This window comes from Macrobrachium rosenbergii, chromosome 9 (genome assembly GCF_040412425.1).
Source record: "Macrobrachium rosenbergii isolate ZJJX-2024 chromosome 9, ASM4041242v1, whole genome shotgun sequence".
In the NCBI taxonomy this organism is placed as follows: Eukaryota; Metazoa; Arthropoda; class Malacostraca; order Decapoda; family Palaemonidae; genus Macrobrachium; species Macrobrachium rosenbergii.
The window spans coordinates 17,785,162-17,795,161 of record NC_089749.1 but is presented as its reverse complement, the minus strand read 5'-3'; the positions used below and the strand labels follow the sequence as shown (position 1 = coordinate 17,795,161).

The 10,000-nt window shown below is 35.3% G+C and overlaps 1 protein-coding gene across 1 annotated transcript in view; it reads left to right on the top strand.

The window, feature by feature from the left end:
• LOC136842053 (uncharacterized) overlaps positions 1-10,000 on the top strand; it is a 431,892-nt gene that overhangs the window by 234,639 nt on the left and 187,253 nt on the right. The gene's annotated exons all lie outside the window — the stretch shown is intronic.

Here is a 10,000-nt window from a genome sequence, read left to right as displayed (position 1 = left end):
CGGTATAATGCTGTATGAGCCGCTGCCCGTGAAACTAACCACGGTCCGGTGGTGGCCTTTCCTATATCGTTGGCAGATGCACAATAATGAATAACTTTAACCTTAAATAAAATAAAAACCACTGAGGCTAGAGGGCTGCAATTTGTTATGTTTGATTATTGGAGGGTGGATGATCAACATACCAATTTGCAGCCCTCTAGCCTCAGTAGCTTTGAAGATCTGAGGGCGGACAGAAAAAAGTGCGGGCGGACAGACAAAGCCGTCACAATAGTTTTCTCGTACAGAAAACTAAAAATGACCCTCTCCTTTTACTGTGCTGCTTTGGAGCAATTTCAACCATCGGTTCAGTCTAAAATCTAAACAGGATCGTTAATGAAGTGGTTGTCTTATTCCTTCTCAGCCTGAGACCCCACAACTGGCAACGTGACCCAGCTTGACCTGGGAGTTCTCAGGCCAGGAAGTCTTTTGCTAACTGTGGTTCTTGAAGGAGGATTTACAGTAATCAATTGAAAAGAGGGGCAACCACTTGAAAGGCAAAATGTGGATATGCAGATCTGCGTACTAATTTCTCTGTGGTGACTTGAATTACTTATACTTATCAGTTGTCAGAACTGGAACGAATCACTTTTACAGAGATCTACATGATTCAATAATAATACAAATACAATACAGTAATAATACATTATAATAATACAAACATTACATGATTCAATAATAATCCAAATACAATGCAGCAATAATGCTATATAATAATACTAATGTCTACATGATTCAATAATAATACAAATACAATGCAATAATAATACTATATAAAAATACTAATATCCACATAATTCAATAATAATACAAATACAATGCAATAATAATACTATATAATAATACTAATATATCTACATGATTCAATAATAATAATACAAATACAATGCAAAAATAATACTATATAATAATACTAATATCTACTTGATTCAATTATAATACAAATAAAGTACAATAATAATACAGCACAGTAATACAAATATCTACACGATTCGATAATATGTTCGCTAATATTGAAAATTTATATAAAAAAATGATTAACAAAGAGAAAAATATATTCAACAAAAATCAAGTCTTAGAACGACAAAGAACGCGAAAAGAATCTGAAGAAAATCTCGGAAGAAAAACTTGCCAGAATATTTTAAGACCCATGAAGAAGGCAGTAATGGCCTGAATAAACATATATATATACTTGCCATGAATATTTTATGTATATATATATATATATATGTATATCTTATATATTTTGGCGAAGAAGGCAGTAATTATATATATATATATATATATATATATATATATATATATATATATATATATATATATATATATATATATATATATATATATATATATATATATATATATATATATATATATATATATATATATATACGTATATATATATAATACGTACCTGTATATATACAGGCACGTGCTCTGAGCCATTGCCAAATTCTGGCGCAAAATTTTGGCCATGCAGAATTTTAGGCGCTTAAAATTCTGCGCGCGTCCTGGAACGTGCGAAAAATACGTGACAAAATTTGGGTGCCTGAAATTCCACGTGCCAGTATGTGCCAGAATTGTTGGCGCAAAATTTTGGCACGTATTCTGGTACCTTCCAGTACGTGCCATAATTTTAGGCTCCCAAAATTCTGGCGCTTACTGGCACGTGCCAGAATTTTCGGCGCCTAAAATTTGTAAGAGCTCAAGATTCTGGTACATGCCCGTACGTGCCACAATTTTAGGCGCCCAAAATTCTGGCACGTACTGAAACGTCCTGAATACGTGCCAGAAATTTGGGCGTCTATAATTCTGGCACTTATTCTAGCACGTGCCGTAAACATACATACACATACATAAACACACACATATATATGTATATACTCGATTATGTATATATACATACATACATATACATATATACATATTAGAAGCTCAGTGTGATATTTACTGGGATGAATATTAAACTTGTGTGAACTCGCGCAGAATGAAAATATAATGCTCATTATAAGCACAGGCTCTTTGCTTTTTGTTTCTCAATATGGATATGGCAAGTCAAACAGACATATATAATATAAGCTATCAACAGATTTATACACACATCTGCATCATTAAGGAATGACAATTTAAGAATACCATGATACTTCATTCCACTGTTATTTGTTTTTTTCATTTGAGGTAAAGGATGCAAAACTAGCTTTTACCTTCATTTATTCCTGTAGTTATGAGCGTTTGCAATAATTCTCTCACGTTGCCTTTCTTCTTTCGATTGACTTCAGGAATGAGAGAACTACACTAACTAAACCTTAACAATTCGTTAGAGGTCCCTCAGTGTGAGGCCTTGCTGATGAGAGAGTTTGCTAAGCATCTTCATTATATTTTGCATCTTCAGTCTTGGATGGTCTGGGATGAGAGATGTTGAGACTTATTCTTAAACACAGAGAGTTATGTTCCTCAGAGAGAGAGAGGGAGGGAAGGAAGAAGAATGTCTATATTTTCATTAAAGTAATATCCTTTGCGAAGGACTAAAGATTGTAGAACTTGTAAAATGTGAAAACACAATTGATCAGATCTGAAACATACTATAATGATATTAAAAGTTTGACAGGATGACTGATCAAGTCAGCATATGAAAAATGTAGCGACCAGTTAGACAACTCCTTCACCATAGAGAGAGAGAGAGAGAGAGAGAGAGAGAGAGAGAGAGAGAGAGAGAGAGAGAGTTTCCAAGTGTCTGTATTTGGCCTCATTTGAATGAGTGATGAGTTTTGGACGTCTGTATAAAATAATTTCAAATACCTAGTCTTCTTAAGCAAAAATCGGGGAAGGCTTGAAGGTGCACTGTTACAAAGAGAGAGAGAGAGAGAGAGAGAGAGAGAGAGCTGATTTCAAGCAACTGTGATTTCCAACAAATTTTATAACGGCAGGAGACATAAAATAGAATATATTACTCTTACGGAAAGTAGAATGTCTCATTTCATTTAGCAAAATCTTGCAGTTTAGTCATAGACTATTAATCTCTTTTAATAAGTATTTTTTTTCATCGTTGTTAATGCCATCAATATCTACATTATGAGTTTTGAAGGTTACTGATGATCGAGTGTCCAATATAATGCTCCGTGATCCATTTATTAAAACGAGTGTTCATTACTTGCTCTAGAATTTTATTAGTTCAAACATCGTGACAGGTCTATTATGTATTTTTATGTCATTCATTATGGGAATATATCGGTTGTACATGAACGCAGCTATTTGTGGATGTATGTTTATAAGTATTTTATAGAATGTTTTATATATATATATATATATATATATATATATATATATATGTATATATATACTGTATCTTCTTCTTCTTTTCTTTTAACGTGCTTTTATTCCATACTGTATATATATGTATATATATATATATATATATATATATATATATATATATATATATATATATATATATATATATGTATATATATATACAGTATATAAATATAACTGAAAAAGTCAAAGTCCTATGCTACTATATAGCATGAAACATTGTTTTTGCCAAGACAAGAATGTATCATCACTGCACAGGAACTACCTTCTAATTACCTTATATACTATTCAGAAATTAGGCAAGGAACGGATGACGGTAAAGCACTCAGGTCGATTGACAAGGCCAATTTTGAAGGCACTGTTCTGAGGTTATGGTAACACTGACTCGTAGGTCTGGTAACGCTGGCGCGAAGTTACAGTAATACCCCTTATTACAGTGACATTCACAAAGTTTATTGCCTTTTAATATCGCTTAGATCTCGGTTTATCACAGTTTCTTGGCCCTAGCTGTGTTTTGGTAAGGTAAATTAGCCTAGCATAGAATCATCATTTCCTTATAATGAATCTCTGGAGCCTTCGTCTAGGTAGATATTTTTTTGTGTTTTTTTGCGTTAGTTTACTAATTTTATTTATGATATAAATTCAGTATCGTTTTGGGAGAGAAACAGTTTCATCTGTGGTTCAAAATTCCATTTTTCGGATTGAATCAAGAATCACCAAAAATCAGCAAACTAAATTTAGATAAATAAAATTTCACTTATTCATAAGAAAATATTGTTTCTTTGGCCCCTTTTTAATATTTTGACTTTATTTGTGACGTAAAATGTCTAGTTTTCATTTAATTTAATTTTAAAATCTGTGAATTCATTGGCATTGTTTTATAGGTGAATGTAGGAAGAATGTCCATATCATTATCACCATATTATCATCATCATAGCATTATCTCCTATCATTTACTCACAACACACACACACACACACACACACACACACACACACACACACACACACTCACAACACAATTCTGAAATCCACCAAACAAGGGCACAATCAGTGAAGTACGACACCGAACACAGAATAATCCTGTAAATTCAATCGACGTTCGGATTCTCGAATTTCTTCTGTTTACCATAATTTCGAAGCCATGCGTATCCTACACAACCGTCCTGAACAAAATGAACACAGTGCAGGAATTTACCAAAGCGTTTCGGTAAACAAATCGAAAACCCAATTTTAACATTGTTATAAAATAGGCCAAAGAGCGGTGAATGTAAAGGGAATGGGGAGAGCGTAAGCAAATAAATGAATTTGAATGTACAGCTTGTGGTTTCTCTCTTTGCATTACGGAATCCCGGAAATAGCTGGGTCTGTTGACGTACACGAAATTTACTTGTAATGAGAGAGAGAGAGAGAGAGAGAGAGAGAGAGAGAGAGAGAGAGAGAGAGAGCCAGCCTCATTTGAATATCAGAAATGAGTTTTGGACTTCTGTATAAAGTGACTTACAAAAATCTAGTCTTCTCAAGCAAGAATCGGGGAAAGCTTGAAGGTGCAATGTCACTATACAAAATAAAGCTATGATTTCATGCAACTGTGATTTCTAACAGTTTTATTAAAGAAGGGAACATAAAGTTCAAACGATAACTCTCATGCAAAGTAGAATGACCCATTTATTAAAACTGGTGTTCATTAAGTGCTCTAGAACTTTATTCGTTCATACGTCGTGACGGGTCGGTTATTTATTTGTAAATCATTCATTAGGGCATATCTGTTGCACATGAACAACTATTTGTATGTATGTAAATGATATTTTACACACACACATACACATATACACACACACATATATATATATATATATATATATATATATATATACACATATATATATATATATACATATATATATATATATATATACATACATACATATATACATACATACATACAGACATACATACAGTACATTTGTATGTATATATATATATATATATATATATATATATATATATATATATATATATATATATATATATATATACACACATATATATACATACTGTATATATATAGTTGAAAAAAAGCTAAATTCCTATACTGATAACTTATAAATGCAAAAGAATTACGTTCTAATTACGTTATACAGTATTCAGAAATCACGCAACTGACGGAAGACGGTAAAACTGAGGTCGATTGAAAAGAAAAATTGCCCCAATATTGTTCTGAGGTTATGGTACCGCTGACTCACGGGTCTGGTAACACTGGCGCGAAGTTACAGAAATACCCCGTAATTCTGTGATATTAACATGGTTTACTGCGTTTAGTTTCGCTTAGATCTAGATTTGTCACTAATCCTTGTCCCGACCTGTGTTTTGGCAAGGTAAATTAGCCTAGTACAGAATTCTTGTAGTGTAATCGTAGTTATTCCATACAGTGAAAAGTAGAAGTACACCTTAGTTTAACCAGACCACTGAGCTGATTAACAGCTCTCCTAGGGCTGGTGGAAGGATTAGACTTATTTTAAGTGGCTAAGAACCAGTTGGTTACCTAGCAACGGGACCTACAGCTTGTTGTGGAATCGAACCACATTATGGCGAGAAATGAATTTCTGTCACCTGAAATAAATTCCTCTAATTCTTCATTGGCCGGCCTGGGAATCGAACGCTGGCCCAGCAGAGTGCTAGCCGAGAACGATACCGACCCTTCCAATGAAGAACTCCATACAGTGAAACATACTATGGTGTCCTTTTCTGCTAGTTCCCCATTTTTTTTTCTTTGTAATTTAAATTCCGTGACCATTTTGGGAGATGGCTAATTTGAGCTTGGGTTCAGTATTCCTTTTGCAAAAGGAAAAAGGTAGCTTGACTCTTGATGAATGCGAGCAGGGGAAGAAGGGATCACTGATAGTCGGCAAACAAAAATTTAGATAAATTTAATATATTCACAAAAATCTCTCTCACTCATTTTCATGTTTTGACTTCATTTATGATGGAAAATGTCTTGTTTTCATTTAAGCCTGAAATCCGTTTTTAATTCGTCAGCAATTTTGTTTAAGTGAAAGTAGCACGAATATCAATAACATTAACACCATCATAGCATTAACTCCCAACATTAACAAACATATACAAAAAAAATACACTCACAAACACTCACACACACAAACACACACAAAGTTTACTTCTGATCAATTCCGTCAACGCAACAAAAAGCGAAGTACGACACCGAACACAGGATAGGCCAACAAATTCAATCGACGTTCGAATTCTCGAATTTCGTTTGTTTACCATAATTCCTAAGCCATGCGTGCAACTGTCCCGAGCGAAATGTACACAGTGCAGGACTTCGCTAAAGTTTCGGTAAATAAATGGAAACCCCGATTTTAACGTTGTTATAAAATAGGCCGAACAGCGGCGCATGTAAAGAGAAGGGGGAGGGCGTAAGCGAATAAATGATTTTGAATGTACAGCTTCCAGTTTTCGCTTTGTACTATGGAATCCCGGCAATAGCTGGGTTTATTGACGTACGCGGAATTTACGGCTAATGAGAGAGAGAGAGAGAGAGAGAGAGAGAGAGAGAGAGAGAGAGAGAGAGAGAGAGAGAGAGAGAATATGCTTTGTTTTTAAAATAGGAAATATAGTTAACATGCCGTCGACTTTTTTTTTATCCAAAATTATTTACTCTTGAAGCTAATGCCCATAGGTTTTGCGATGCCAGATCCCATACATTAGGACGTCAATCACATTATTCATAAAATCTCACTCCTTTCGTTTCGTAGCTAATTTTCCAAAGAAATTCTTTCCAGTTTTTAACGGTACAGTATCAATTCCCTCGAACATACGAGGGGCGCACTTTCCTCCAAATATTACTGGAATTTTGATGTAAGGGCTGGATCCAGTTTTGTTTTTGAAATACTGCATCACATGCGTGTGACGAGTGTAGTATATATATATTTAAAACTCTGCTGTAATGCTTGTAACGAATTAATTTAATCTTATTGTAATTCCATGTGATGTAATGTGTTTTACAAGGATGTTTCTATACCCAACGGGATTTTCGACCGCCACAGCAACAATGCATGCCTGGGTGGCTGTAACCCAATAGCTCCTAATAGAAGGTTCAGTTTAAAATTTTTCGGTTAGTTTGCCTATTTTAACTACTTTTGGTAGGTTATGTAAGTGAAAGTTTCTTTGCAACATAATGAGGACTGTGTTCATGTTTTAGGTTTTATAAACTGACCGTTCCCAATGACAATAGTCAGGTGGTAAGCTAGCCTATCGTACGGTAGGTGCAGTACAATTGGTTGTGAACCATTTTATGAGATGTTCTTTGTACGCATATAAATGCGTTTTCTCTCTCTCTCTCTCTCTCTCTCTCTCTCTCTCTCTCTCTCTCTGAAATAACAAGAACTGAGCTGAACGTGGCCTCCGTTACGTATACAATTGCCTTACCCAAATACTCCGTAGGGGGATGGAGCCGTCAGTGCACCTTGCGTGATGCACTGTAGGCATTAGTTAGGGTCTTTGCAGCGTCCCATCGGCCCCTAGCTGCAACCTCTCTCATTTCTTTTACTGTACCTCCGTTCATATTTTTTTTCTTCCATCTGACTTCCCACCCTATCTAAAAAATTGTTTCCTAGTGCAACTGCGAGGTTTTCCTTTTGTTGCACCTTTCAAACCTTCTTACTGCCTGTCAATTTCCCTTTCAGGCTGAATGACGTGGTAGGTCCCAGCACTTGACCTTTGGCCTAAATTCTCTATTCTATTTTATTCTTACCAAAGTTTTTTTGAGATATGGGTTAAATTAGTGTATGAAACTTTTTCGAAGAGTAACGAAAACTGTGTATTACACATGTTCAAGGTTTTGTAAACGCCTTACCCGTGTAGGCCATAGTTAGCTTGCAGGCCAACCCTTGATGCCATTAAGCAGGTCCATATCACAGTTGGTCATTAGAGGTACAGTTGTGAAATTGTATATTTAATGAAAATATAATGTATAATTATCGCATCAACTAAGTAGCCTATACAGTATTTTTCTCATAAACCTTTTTTATTCTGTATATTAGTTAACTTCAACTACCACAACTAACTATATGATGCTATTTACATAATTAGCCTGGCATGGACTTTACGTAGGTCAGTGTAGGGTCATATGACCCCTGTTAGTATATAAGTGCTGTTGGAATATCAGCTCCCATTGGACACCCCTGAAAAAAAGTAAAAAAATTAGCAAACTACAAGTTACTTTATTTTTAAACCCACGGCTTCATCTTCCCATATAAATGATGCATGTGCTATTAGAATGCAGCAAAGTCTTCCCAAAAGCTGATGGAATTTAAAAGGTGTTTGAAAGGAAGTTGGGTATTTTAGGACAATCGAAATAAAATGGCATATACTTTTATGACATAATAGTGATTATCCCACACATTAGACGTCTTAAGGTTGACCAATTCAGTTTTGCAATCTTTTGTTGTGTGATCTGACATATTGTGTGACCAAACATATGTTTGAGATTCCGTAAGATTTCAATGTAGGTGAAAAACTTTTTTTGGTTAAAGGCGTAAGTGTGTGCTCTGCATCCCAAAACACCTGTATAGTGTTTCAGATGAAACGCCAATGATGCGTATACATGAGAAATAATTGATGGATTGTTTTTTCTTTATTTTTCTAAATATCACTTTTTAAATTCAAACGTTTTATGTTTTGCCCATTTTTTAATTGAACTTAACACTGACAAAGGCATACATGTTGGCTAAAACTATAAGAAAATAATCGTGTGCTGCATAGTATGGTGACGCATACTTGGAACGGTTTGATGTGTGTTACTTTATATAATACCTAAACATATCCTATCCACAATTACATTGTCACTTACTCAATACCTAAAATATTAGGAAGTTTCAAGTAAGATGATTGCAGTCACAAATATCGTACCATTCTATCTCACTATGAACCGCGAGGTCAGGAGTATTCTGTTTACAGACTAAGGCTGAAATAGAGCAAGGCCAACGGTCTTCACGGTCAGGGGCTACCAACCCATTGCTGTTCCCCGTAGGGGGGTTAGTGCCGTCAGTGTACCTCACGCGGTGCATTGTAGGCATTATTTAAGGTTCTTTGCAGCATCCCTTCGGCCACCAGCTGCAACCCCTTCCATTCCTTTGACTGTACCTCCATTCATATTCACTTTCTTTCATCTTACTTTCCATCCTCTCCTAACAATTGTTTCAACATTACAGTAGCTTCAGCGCTGAATGACCACATAGGTCCTAGCACTTGGCCTTCCACCTAAATTTTGTATCCCAATTCCAATTCCCATCGCGGTTCCCTTCCGATGTCTGGGTCCTCTAAAGAATACCGAAAGTGGAGGGAATCCCTCCAGGGGAAGGGAATAGAGTGCCCGGAGGGAATCAATGAGAATTCGTGATTCTCTGAAGAATACTTTATCTGTAGGACGTTGATTTGTAACATTCTGGCCCTCAAAAATGTCGAAAACTAATGCATTACTGTCACAACGGCTTTTACATTCCCAGACGGATTAGAAACTACAGAAAGTATGTATTTGCAGAATCATCGCAAAATATTGCCTCGACATTGCTCAAACTGCTTGGTTATTTAGAACGTGTCCGTAAAAATATGTCATTACCTGAGTTACAAGATAC